Source organism: Urocitellus parryii, chromosome 1 (assembly GCF_045843805.1).
Source record: "Urocitellus parryii isolate mUroPar1 chromosome 1, mUroPar1.hap1, whole genome shotgun sequence".
Classification (NCBI taxonomy): Eukaryota; Metazoa; Chordata; class Mammalia; order Rodentia; family Sciuridae; genus Urocitellus; species Urocitellus parryii.
This window is the reverse complement of record NC_135531.1, coordinates 158017508-158029199: the sequence shown is the minus strand read 5'-3', so window position 1 is coordinate 158029199 and position 11692 is coordinate 158017508.

The following is an 11692-nucleotide window of genomic DNA, read 5'->3' as shown; positions in this document are numbered from 1 at the left end:
GGGCTGCACAGAGGGGCCGCACCCAGCCCCCTTCCCACTCAGGCACTGTTTCCTTGTCCTTCGTCACTTTGGCACAGACACAGGCATTTGCTGGGAAGCAGGAGTGGAGCCTGAATCAGGCCGAGGTGAGGGCAGTCATTATCAGTGCCATGGTCCTGCCCAGGAGGGCCAAGAAAGCAAAGAGGTGCCAGGCGTGCCCTGCACCCGCTGGACTGGCCATCGGCAGCACAGAGGCAAACAGCTGTGGCGCTCATGGCTGATGGGAGGGGCCCTAATTTTGGCTTTGTCACTCTTTCCTAGATGGTACTACTTCCTCCTGAGGCTGAGTTTCCCCCCATGTAAAAGGGATCATGCTGTGGAAGTCAGGAGGCAGAGGAAGGGCTCAAACTCCAGGCCCAGCCCCTTCCATCCCTGTGTCCCATGAGGGTTCCTTGGGATCTCCTTCCTCCCTTCCCTCTCTCCCTCCCTCCCTCCAAGGCCAGCAGCTCCTTACCAGGCAGTGAGAGGCTCTGTTAGGGCAGGGCCTCCTCGGGGCTTCCAGGCACAGTATGCAGGCAGGGCATGCTCTTCTGGGTCCCGAGGATTCCCTCCATCTCAGCCCCAACTCTTGATATGAGATCACAGCCACTCTGATGGGGAAGCCCTAGCTCTGGGAAAGGCAGAGCTGTCGAACCAGCTGGGCAGAAGGAGGTGGGCGGAGCCTCCAGCAGCTCCGCCCTTGGGAGTTCTCATTGGTCCTGGGTGTCTGGGTTGGCTGGCTCCTGGCAAGACAGTTGGCACCCCGGGGGTTTCATTCTGAGTTGGTGTCTCCATAGCCTTCTGGACCCCAGTCAGGAAAGACTCTGAGACTTTAGACCTAGGAGAGTCAAGTAAGGTGGGTGACCCTCTCGGCCATGTCGGGGTCTGGAGGGTACCTCTCCAGCCTTATCCGGGGAATGGGAATCGGCAGTGTGACCTCAGGCAGACCACTTCACCTCTTCACCCCCAGCTTCCCACCCATAAAACAAGAATTTGCCCATTTTAAACACGGGCTTCTGGATGCACATTGTAAAAGTTTCTTTGGGATCAACAGAAGTCCTGTTCTACATTAAGAATTTTAGGTTCCAGGGCCTTGGCTTTTCAGACCGGAAAATTTCAAAAAGACTTGGAGACCCAGAAATTGAGGATTGAAGCTTAGCAGGCCAACGGGGAGAGGTGGGGCAGACTCTGGGAGGAATTTGGCCAGATCTCTCCACCTCTTCTCCTTCCCATTTCCCAGACCTCCCACAGAGGATTCTTTAACTCTCACAAGATCCCTTTAGGGACACCCAGAGACAAGGCCTCCGTTCCCCCTGGCCAGCTGAACTTCCTAACAGAAGCACTATGACAATGTCCACTGAGCCCTGAGTCCAGTGGCCCTGGAACCCAGCTTGCCGGAGGCTCAGGTTAGAACACCCTGGAGGCTTGGTCTTGCTCCCTAGGGGAGGGGGGCAGGGAGGGACTCATCTGGAGGGGCAGGAGAGAGCTGAGGCTGTGACAAGATGTCCAGAGGCACCTCTGGGACACTGAGGTCAAGCTCCTGCGCAGACCCACCAGTCCTGGAGGTGGGGAGGTGGGAGAAGGGAAGAGGCAGGAGGGAGCTCAAGGAAGATACAGGAAGTTAAAGCAAGTGGGCAGGAGGGAGGACCTCAGGGTACAATGCACCATAGATTCCTCTGGCCCCAAACCAACTTCCTTAGAGCTCCTCTGGAACCCAGCCAGCCGAGAAAACATTTCTGCGCTGGTTGGTATGGAGTGGGCCCCTGGAGAGAAAGCCCGTATCATTTCTCCCGGGAGACCTCACTTTCACCTGGGAACCTTGGGGGCGGCTAGAACAGGTACAGCCTAGGAGGAGCCAGTTTCGGGTTCTCAATGAATGGACGGTGGTTTGGGGCTATTTTCAGAATTTCTAAGAGGCTTTCACACAAAACAAAGGCTTGAGAGTAACAAAGAGAACTCAGAGCTGGGAGGTGGGGGCGTGGGGGGGTCCTCTGACTCAGGAACAGGGAGACTTAGATGAAAGAACGGGGCTGGCCGGCTGCAGACTTGGGGAAGTTGCTTAATCGCTCTGGATCTGGATTTGGAGTTGCTGCAAGAATTCAGCAAGGACAAGTGTGGGGTGTGGAGTCTGAAAGCGTTGTACAGAGACCCCACACATTGTGGTGCTAAGGGTGTGATTGTTCTTGCCCCTGATATTGTTAGCATCGCCTGAGTCTATACTCACCATTTGACTCTGTCTATGTGCGTATGTGTTTCTATTTTTAATTGATCTCTATCATGTATCGCTCTTACCTCTCCGATCTTTAATCTACCATCTACCTATCTTAGTCATCATATCTATTTTTACCTTCATTATCTATCTTATATTTAATTTTCTAGACGAACAATTAGATTGTTAGTGCTTTCATTGCTCAGGACTTATATTTCTACGTAAATAATCCATGAATTGGTTAATAGACTGGTTGCACCTGGGAACCAAAGCAATCTGTATTTGAAAGAATAAATTCCAGTAGGTATGATAAGTGGTCTCATCTTCAGTTTCCAACAGTGCTTCTGTCTAGTGCCAGCTTCTTAGATTTCTTTCAGATCAACTGAAGAAATTCCCAGTGTGGAGTTTCCAGGGAAGCGATGTTGTTTTCCAGTGGTTGCAGGCAGCCTGGCTGCAGAACCCTGGCACCCTCTGCAGCATCTGGGTCACCTAGTTCCAACTGTGACCTTAGTCTCAGGACACCTGAGGTCAATGGTATTTCGGGAAGTCCAGCTATGCCACGTACTACCCACGGGCACCTCAATGTGCACCTCCTAGTGCACAAGGCTACACACCCTGCTACAATCTGTCCCAGAAAAACAAAGGCCACAGTGAGATAGTACTTCGTGTTCTATGCCTTGTACATACGTCATGATGCGTAAGGGACACTGAGAAGACACAATAGCCCCACCCTCCACATAGTGCTTTGTGATTTTCTGAGTCTTTTGCTGTGCATGTGTCTTTCTTTCTTGACTATATAATCCTGTAAAGCAAATGAGGACTGTCTCCCATCCTTCCTTCCTTCCTTCCTTCCTTCCTTCCTTCCTTCCTTCCTTCCTTCCTTCCTTATTATTATTATTATTTTTCATTCCTTTCCGTGCTGGGGATTAAACCCAGGGATATTCTACCAGTGGGCTACCACCTTAGCCCTTTTTAATTAAAATTTTTTAAAAAATTTTGAGACAGGGTCTTGCTAAGTTGCTGAGACTGGCCTTGAACTTGCGATCCTCCTGCCCCAGCCTCCCTAGCCACTGGGATTACAGTTGTGCACCTCTGTCCCTGGCAAGGCTTGCTTCTTTATTCTTGAGATGAAGCTACACCAGAGTTCCTAGTGACTAAGCAGAAGCACCACTGTGCACTGGAACAGGCCTTGGATTTTTGAGACAGCTGCATTATTAGTGCCCCTGCTGCTCTTAATCAGGCCTTAGAGGACTCAGCAGCCATCGCCCTGCCATCTCCCACACTGAGCTGGGTGCACCCTGAGGTCAGATGCCTAGTCTTGTTAATTGGAGCTTCTGATACCAAGATCAGTGTCTTGGCCACATAGTGGGTCCTGGGGAAGTCCACACAGCCAATGAATTAATGCAATCAATGGCACAGGTACACCTGGTAACAGCAGTGTATTACTTACATCTGCTTCTAATTCCTATTAATAACAAATACATACCTCTCTGCAACCCCCCCCCCCCCGGTTCCCCCAGCACTAGGGCATAAGATTGCAAACTCTATGTACTTAAAGGACTGGAGACAAAAAGAAATGGCGGGTGCTGGAAACTCCTTTCTTGGCAACGTCTCTGCAGTGGAGAATAGACAGGCAAAGAGGGCGGGCATTTCCCACAGGGATCTGCCCAGAGGCCCCTGTCAGCAAGAGCCATCAGGGCACCTGGGAAAATGCACCTTCTGGGCTTCTCTGCAGACCTGCCAAGGCCTAGGAATTTGAATTTGAAGAAGCTGCCCAGGGAAATTCTGAACCCTGAGGACCCTGCTGCAGGGCAGAGCCTTTTCATTGCCTGGTGACTCAGTTGTTAAGTACTGCTGGTGCCTGTCCCCTCCAGGCTGGCTTAGCCTTCTGGCTCAGCCACACCTGGTAAGTGGGAAAGCACAGTCCACTACAACCCATGACAGAGTACACACATGGCGCATACCACAGAGGAAGGGGCATGCACACTCACACAGACACACATAATACATTTAATGCCATGGAGTGACTCAGGGGAAGTCCTTGGAGAAGGGACACTGAGGCTGAGTCCTGGAGCCTGGGGAGGAGATGGCCAAGTGCTAGGGGCAGGGGGCTCAGGCTGGGTTGGGGCAGCTGTCTCTCAGGGGCTCAGGATGCCCAGGTCCAGGTAGGTATCCTGATTGGAGGCGGGAGAAGTGGCTCCTCCTCCTGGGGGCCTCCACCTCAAGCTCTGGAAACCCTGGTTCTGCAGCAGCAGAGTCGGTGCTCAGCTGGAACCCTCCATGCCATCTGCTCTGAGCCAGACTCCCCTGGTCCCAGAGCCCCCCAGGATTGGGCTCCACACCTTGCCCCTGGGGCTCCTCTCCCTCTGCCTCTTCTTGGGAGCTGCTCAGTACCTGGCACCTTTAGGAGCTGTGCCAGTGTTACAGACCCCAGGGATTATTCACAAGGTGCAAACACCATCCCAGGTGCCGTGGGTCACAGGCTAGACCAATATGGAGGCATACAGGGTCCCCAGCGAGGGGCACCATCCATACCCTCACCATACCCCTGGGAACAGGTGGCCCTGTGGCAGGTTTGTAGCACAGTGCCTATACCCACAGTGAAACTTCAAAACCAGAAGAAGGCAAACTGTGTCCCCAGGTGCCCTGTGTCACTTTATATGCTATAAAGAGCTGTGCCCAGTACATGGAACCCAGCCTTCCCATGTCCCTTGGCTCGAATAATACATATGCATGCACAAACATATACACATACACATGCACACACATGCACACACAATACATGCATACACATGCATATACATGCACATGTACACACACATGCATGCACCTACACATATATGTACACACGCATGCATATACATACGTACACATAAATATGCACACGTACATGCACACGGTACATACATACACACACATACACATACATACACACATGCATTTTTAATTCCATTTTCAGAGGGCAGGGCTGTACACATTCGTTCTATTGATCAACTTGACTCCCGGGTCACTTCCCAGAGGTTCTAAAATGCAAATATCCTTCTGCCTTTCCTACAGTTCCCTAGCTGGGCCTCTCAGGGCTGTTTTATTTACCAAGTGGGCTCTGCCCACCTTGGGTCCCTGGTATCTTCTTTGGAAGTCAGGAAGCATCTTGGGGTGAGGGGGCTGAGGATCTGTGTCACAGGGGCATGAGGTCTCTGTGGTAGCCCTGGGGACTCAGGGGTCTGGGATAGCAGGTCCTGTTGGAGATTAGAGGTTTCTGTCTCCCTGGCTGAGTGACCAGAGCACAGCATTGGGCTGTGACATCTTGGCGCTGACACGTCTTCTTCTGTGGCTGATGCCGGCCCCTCCCCTGGCCAGCCTGGCTTCAGGGTTCCACCTGTGATGTGAGGACCTGGTTCACAGCATTAGCAGGTGTAGAACGCCATGCCCTTGGCGCAGCAGAGAGGGATGCTTGACACATAATTTCACTGTGGCTTCCAACGTGGGGCCCTGAGGAGCCAGTTTCACCCTCCCTGGAAGCATCTGTATTGTAAGACGCTAGCGTGGTGCCCATTGCCAGAACCCAAGGCCCGGGTCCTGGTTCTGCACATGGAAGATCTTGGTAACATCTGGTTCTCAGAGCTCCTTGGTGCCCTCAGCTGCCTGGGTGTCTCGGTGTCTCCTGTTTCCGGAGCCTTGGATACAGGCCTCGGCTACCCCAGTGACCTTCAGGGCAGCTCATCTCTAACCCCGGAAGGACCAGAGGCGGCTAATCTGCTTATGGGTAGAGATCACAATAGGCTCCAGCCAAGTTTTGTAGTTTCTTAAAACGATAGGACTTTTATTGTCTTCCCTTCATCCTTTCAACAAAGGTTGAGGGCCTACTATGTGTCAGATGTTCCTGAAGGTGTTAGGCCCACAGCTGCGAACACAACACAGCTTTAGTGTGGGGAGATGAGCAGAGAATAAATGCAGGGGAGGTGTAGGCCGGGCAGGGCCGGAAGGAGGCCTGGGGGAGCAGGAAGCTGCTAGAGGGGAGGGGGCTGGGGAGGGTCTTTGCTAGATGGGCCCCAAATAGAAAGTGTATTCAAAGAGATGACATTCGAGGACAGACAGAGGGAGGGGCGCTGTCCTGCTCTGGCTTCCCCTGTCTCACCCTCTCCGCCAGCCTCCCTCTAAAGTCGCAGCACAATCAGGTGGCTTTATCATCTTTCAGTGGATATTTCTCTAAATAAAAACCCAAACCCTTTTGGCCTGGCATTCAAAAGCTGTCAGGATATGGCCCCAAGATACCTACCCTCTGTTGCTGTCACTCTGCAGTCAGTGGCCCATGTTGAAGCACTCACAGTTCTCCAAGTGCCCCCCCCACTCGCCTCCCCCCCAGGGGTGCTCAGTCTCTCTGCATCCCTCACCACCTGCTGAGACCCCTCCTCCCTCTTACCCATCAGCTCCTGGCCCTCCACGCTGACCTCCTCGTATCACCCAACACACGCTAAAACACAGAGTGCATGGTCTGTATTCTCACTTGTCCCCACCAGACTGTGGCCCCCAGAGAAATTATTTGCCTCCCTCCATCCTTAATGCGCGACATAGATCCAGACATGCAGTAGGTGTTGAAAGAAGTAATGAATACAGGGACGAATTCGTTTTTGTTCATCTCTATCACCTTTCTGAGCCCTTTCCAGTGCGGCTCACCTTATTTAGCAAGCAGGGCAGATGGGGCCCTTCTCCCCAGAGTCCTGTCTTCCCATGGTCCTCTTTGGTCTCCTTTCTACTGTCCTTCCTTTGCCTGCCCACACCGTGTCTCCTTCCCCACCCTCCTCCACAGCCCGTATCTCCAGTGTGATCCTGGGACATGGGCCCTACAGCTGAAACCAGCCCTCTCTCCTGAGGACCTGCACTTCTCTCTGGGACCCCAGTTTGAGAGTGGCTGCAGGTCCTGGTTGGCTAGAATGGATTCCATTTTAGCTAGGAGGTGTTTTGTTGGCCAGGTGGAGCCGTCTCGCCACACCTAGGACAAAGGCAGGTGCTGCCCCTCTCCTGGTTGCTATGACCCAGGTCCCCAAAGGGTCACCTGGCTTGAACACACTGGCCGGAGTCTGGGCTTGGACTTGGGATTTCTGGTGGCCGCCTTCAACACACAGCTTGGTTCAACCTCTCACTTGTACCCCTTTGGGTTTTGAACTTCAGAAACTTGAATTCTCCACATGGTGTTTGCTGGATTCCTGGCTCTGCCGTGAACCTGGTGTGCAGCCTATCTGATCTTTGTTTTTTCTCTGAGCCAAGATTCCACTTAGTCATGAATGTTTTCAATCATTTAGCACATAGTTGGCGAAGGTTGGCCCCCTTGCCTGGCTGTAAATCAAGTGTCAACAATGTTCTCTGGAAAGGGCCAGAGAGTAAATATTTTAAGCTTTGTGGCCTACCGACTTTGTCACCGCTCTTCAACGCTGCTGCTGCTGCCCAAACGCAGTCACAGGGAATGTGTAAAGGGGCAGGTGAGGCTCTGTTCCAGTCAACTACAAAAACAGGCATTGGGTAGGCTTTGGCCCATGGCCTGGGGTTTTCTGAGCTCTCTTCTAGGCTGTTAATGACTCATGAACCTGAGCCTGTGCCCAGGGCACCACTGTAGTGACTGGGAAGCCTTTAAGTTAAGCGCTTTGAACACCAAATACATTTCTATAACTTTCCCCACTAAGTAAACCCCCGTCTTCTCCTCCTAACCTTGCTTTGTGGAATATATAATGGCGTACATACAGACTGTGTGCAATGTATATGTACATATGTTATAATTTTTCCTGCTGATTTCCCTCTCCAAGGACTTCGATCAGCTCTCCTCATTTCCCCCTTTACCCTGCCCTGCCTTCCTGAGGGAGGTCTCAGGGTTGGCATTTCTTCTGAATTCTTGGGTTATTCCTAGCAGGAACTACAGAAGCATGATCCCAGCCAGAGGCATTTTGCTCTACCTGGTCAACCCTGTGGCTGGAGTTGGCCCAAAAGTGGGGGCAGGGGACTTCCTGGAGGGGATTGGCTTGGATTCCAAAGAAAGAGTCATTAAATGCCACAGTGACCATCCGGAGCACCTGATAGGGGGACTTACTGGCAGTCTTGCAGGGATCCTTTTGATGGATAGGAAGACCTGGGTGTGTCTGCCCCCAGGTCGGGATATGGGGTTCATTGGGGCTCAGGAATGTGGCTCAGGGCAGGGCTGGTTCCCACGTGTGTGGCCTCATGGTTAACCTCAGTGTTTTCAAGACACACTGCCATCAGCTTTCTCAGGGCCTGGGAATAGTCAAAGCCAGGTTCAGGCTCCAGCTTGTGAGAAAACAAGCAGCTGGCGTCTGTCAGGATGTGAGAAAAAGCAGGGGTGTCGGGGACCCCACATGCTGGCTTCACCCTTCTCCTCTCAATGCTGACCCACCCCAGGTCCATGGTGCCCCGGGCAATGGGAGAGGAGGAAGGGTCCCCTCTTCACCAACTCCTCGAGGCCAGGGAACCACTCTTCTCTCATCAGAGAGGCAGAAGATGACTCGGGGCTGATCTGTGGTCCCTGCATGCACCTCTAGACCCTCCAGCTCCTCCCTGGAAACCCACCCCCAGGCCCTGGCACTGCTCCCCTATTCATAGCCCATTTAAAAACCCTTTCTGCGGAGGGACTTGTGTGTCATCCATTCACTTCCTCACTCAGTCCTTCAAAAACACCCAACAGCTGCCTCTTATGTTCTGGGCATGAGACAGACATGGCTGGTGTCCCTAAGTACTTCCAGGTCAGCAAATGTTTCCTGAAAAGGGCTTGTGAGGAGACCTGAGGCCTGAGCCTAAGCAACTCCATTTTAAAAACTCCAGTTTAACCTGCAGTCTCACCAGGACACCCACAGAGCCCTCCAGTGTGGCCTTAGACAAGTCACGTCCCCTCACCCTGATGAATAGAGTGAAACCCCTCACAGGTTGTCCTCGCCTGGTAAGAGGGAAAGGCGAGAAGATCAGGGGGGAGATACCTGACCAGATGTTTCTGACCTCAGAGTAAATGACGTCACTGAGAAATCCCGTGGTAGCTGATAAGGATTGAAAGGGGGGTCAAAAGCCTCCAAATTTAGTACAAATAATGATGAACAGGGATTCAGCCGGATGCACTCGAGCTGGAGAGCCTGATGAGGACCTGACATCCCATTGCTTGTCATGGTTCCTGAGCTCTGTGTGATCCCCACTGCTCTAAAACTCTACTGCCTCTTCTGGACCGTGGTGAGAACCGCAACTCTTCCCTACGACCCCCCCCTCCTCAACCGGTGGTCCACTCCACGCCAGGAAAAGCCTGTCTTGGTTCTGGACCTGGTCACCAAGGTCTGAGTGAGTGTGCATCTGCTGGACGTAAAGCCTAAGGCTTAAGACATTTGAACTTAGCATGCAGAGGGAATGTCCGTCATGAGCCTGTCATGATTAAGTGTGTTTGCAGTGCTTAGAATTAATCTAGAATTGTTTGCTGTGAATGGATTGATTTAGAATTGTTTTCTGTGAATGGATTATGTCTATTGCAATGCCTAGTATTAAGGATTGTCGTTTTCTTGATTAAGAACCTATAGAATGAAATTGTATAGAGAAATTTGAGTGAATAAAGCATTAAAAGGGGTGGAAGCGTGTGGACATTCTTTATTTTGCCCCTCGACTGCGTATGTTGCAATTTTGCCCCCTTGCGACAAAGAGCCAAATAGGAAATATTTGCAGCTCCTAGGGCCACAGCCTTTTACTTCTCATGGACTCTCCCTTGGGAGTGCAAAGCAGTGACAAAGGTTTGAATGGATGGCTGGGTTCCAACAAAACTTTATTTATGAGAACAGGCAGAGGGCAGGATCTGGCCCCAGGGCCCTAGTTCAGCTGTGAAACACTAGCACTTGTTAAGGGCTTCATCCCCGTGCTGTGTAGACGCTGCACTTCTGTAAAACACCAGCACGTGAGATCCGAGTACAGGACTCTATACGAAAGTGAGGTCATGTGAACACTCAGGAAAATACAATTGATGGTGAAAAACTAAATAGAATGGCACCCAGCTTCCAAACAGCAGAGGCTGGAGTTTGGTGGAAGCTAGCGCAGCGGATGCCCGTTAAGAAGAGCTGCGTCATCTACGCGGGATGACAGGAGCTCAGGAGCCTCCATAGCAGAGGGGACTCTGGGGTCCTGGAAGCCAAGCAAGCCATGTTCCTAGACTAGGGGACGGTGTGAGTGGAGCCCGGGGAGCCGTCCTGTGGTGACACGCCTTGAGCAGGGTTGGAGGAGCAGGCAGGGGGCCTTGTGGTCCTCTCTTGTGTGCCATGGCCAGGAATTGGAGCTGCTGTTTCTGGGAAGTAAGGAGTTAAGAAAGAAGTGGATGATCACGTTTGTATTGGGGGGCGCTCTCTCTGGCAGCGGCATTGGAATGAGAGAAACTGAAAGCAGAAGGCTAGCAGGGAACTGGGGCAGTTTGGACCCCTCAGACAGGGACCCGAGGTAAGGGACATGATCTTAGAACACCTCCTCCTCAAATGTCCCTCATAGGTGGAGGAAGAGGGGCTAACTTAGAGGATCTCTTTGGCTTGTTTGCTTTCTTTCCCCAGGATCCTGGTCGGGGCTCGTTTTCCCTGGGACCTCAGGACGCTGAGGAGGGCTCCAGGGGCCAAGTTAGAGGAGCCCAGAAAATCCCCACCCCTTGGCATTCACTGGGGAATTGTACACCAACCTCGGCCGTTAATTTTAGGGTATGGGTTTCCACGTCTGGGTGTGTTTCTTGGTGTGTAACACAAGCTGGATAAATCGATTCTTTCTTTCTTCTGTTTTCCTTTTTTTCCTGTTGGCCAATGCAACTTGATACCAGCTCTGAAGTCACCAAATCTAAATAGGGAAAAAATCCAGATCTGACATCTCGTTTCGGAACACACGGAGGTCACTGAGAACCATCTTTCTGAATCTTGGCAGCGGTGTCCGATGGGACGGGGTCCTCAGGGCCTCCTCCTGCCGGGACTTCATGCTGATCAGCTGGGCACGGACCTTTCCTGTGATCTGGCTGAGGCTCTTGTTCACTTAAAGAAACCTGTAAAGATTCCCCATTAACTTTTATTTTGTTTTGTAAGTGATGAAACATACACAACATAAAGTTTGCCATTGTGACCATTTTTGAGTGTAAAAGGCATAGCATTGAGAATATGAATGTCCTTCTACAATCATCAGCACCGCCCACCCCCAGAACCCCCCTCTGCACCCATCAAACAGTAGCTTCTTCTTCCTCCCTCTCCCCAACCCATGGTGTTCCCATTCTACTGGAATCGTGTAGTAGCTGTTCTTTTGTGTCTTAGAATGCTTTCTGGATTCATCCGTGGTGACCCACGGGTCAGGATGTCCTTCCTTCTGAGGTCTGGGTAAGACGCCAGCATGTGCTTTTCTATTACAGTTCATCTATTCCCACACAGATGAGCACTTGGGTTCTCTGCCTTCTGGCTGCTGTGGGTGGTGCTT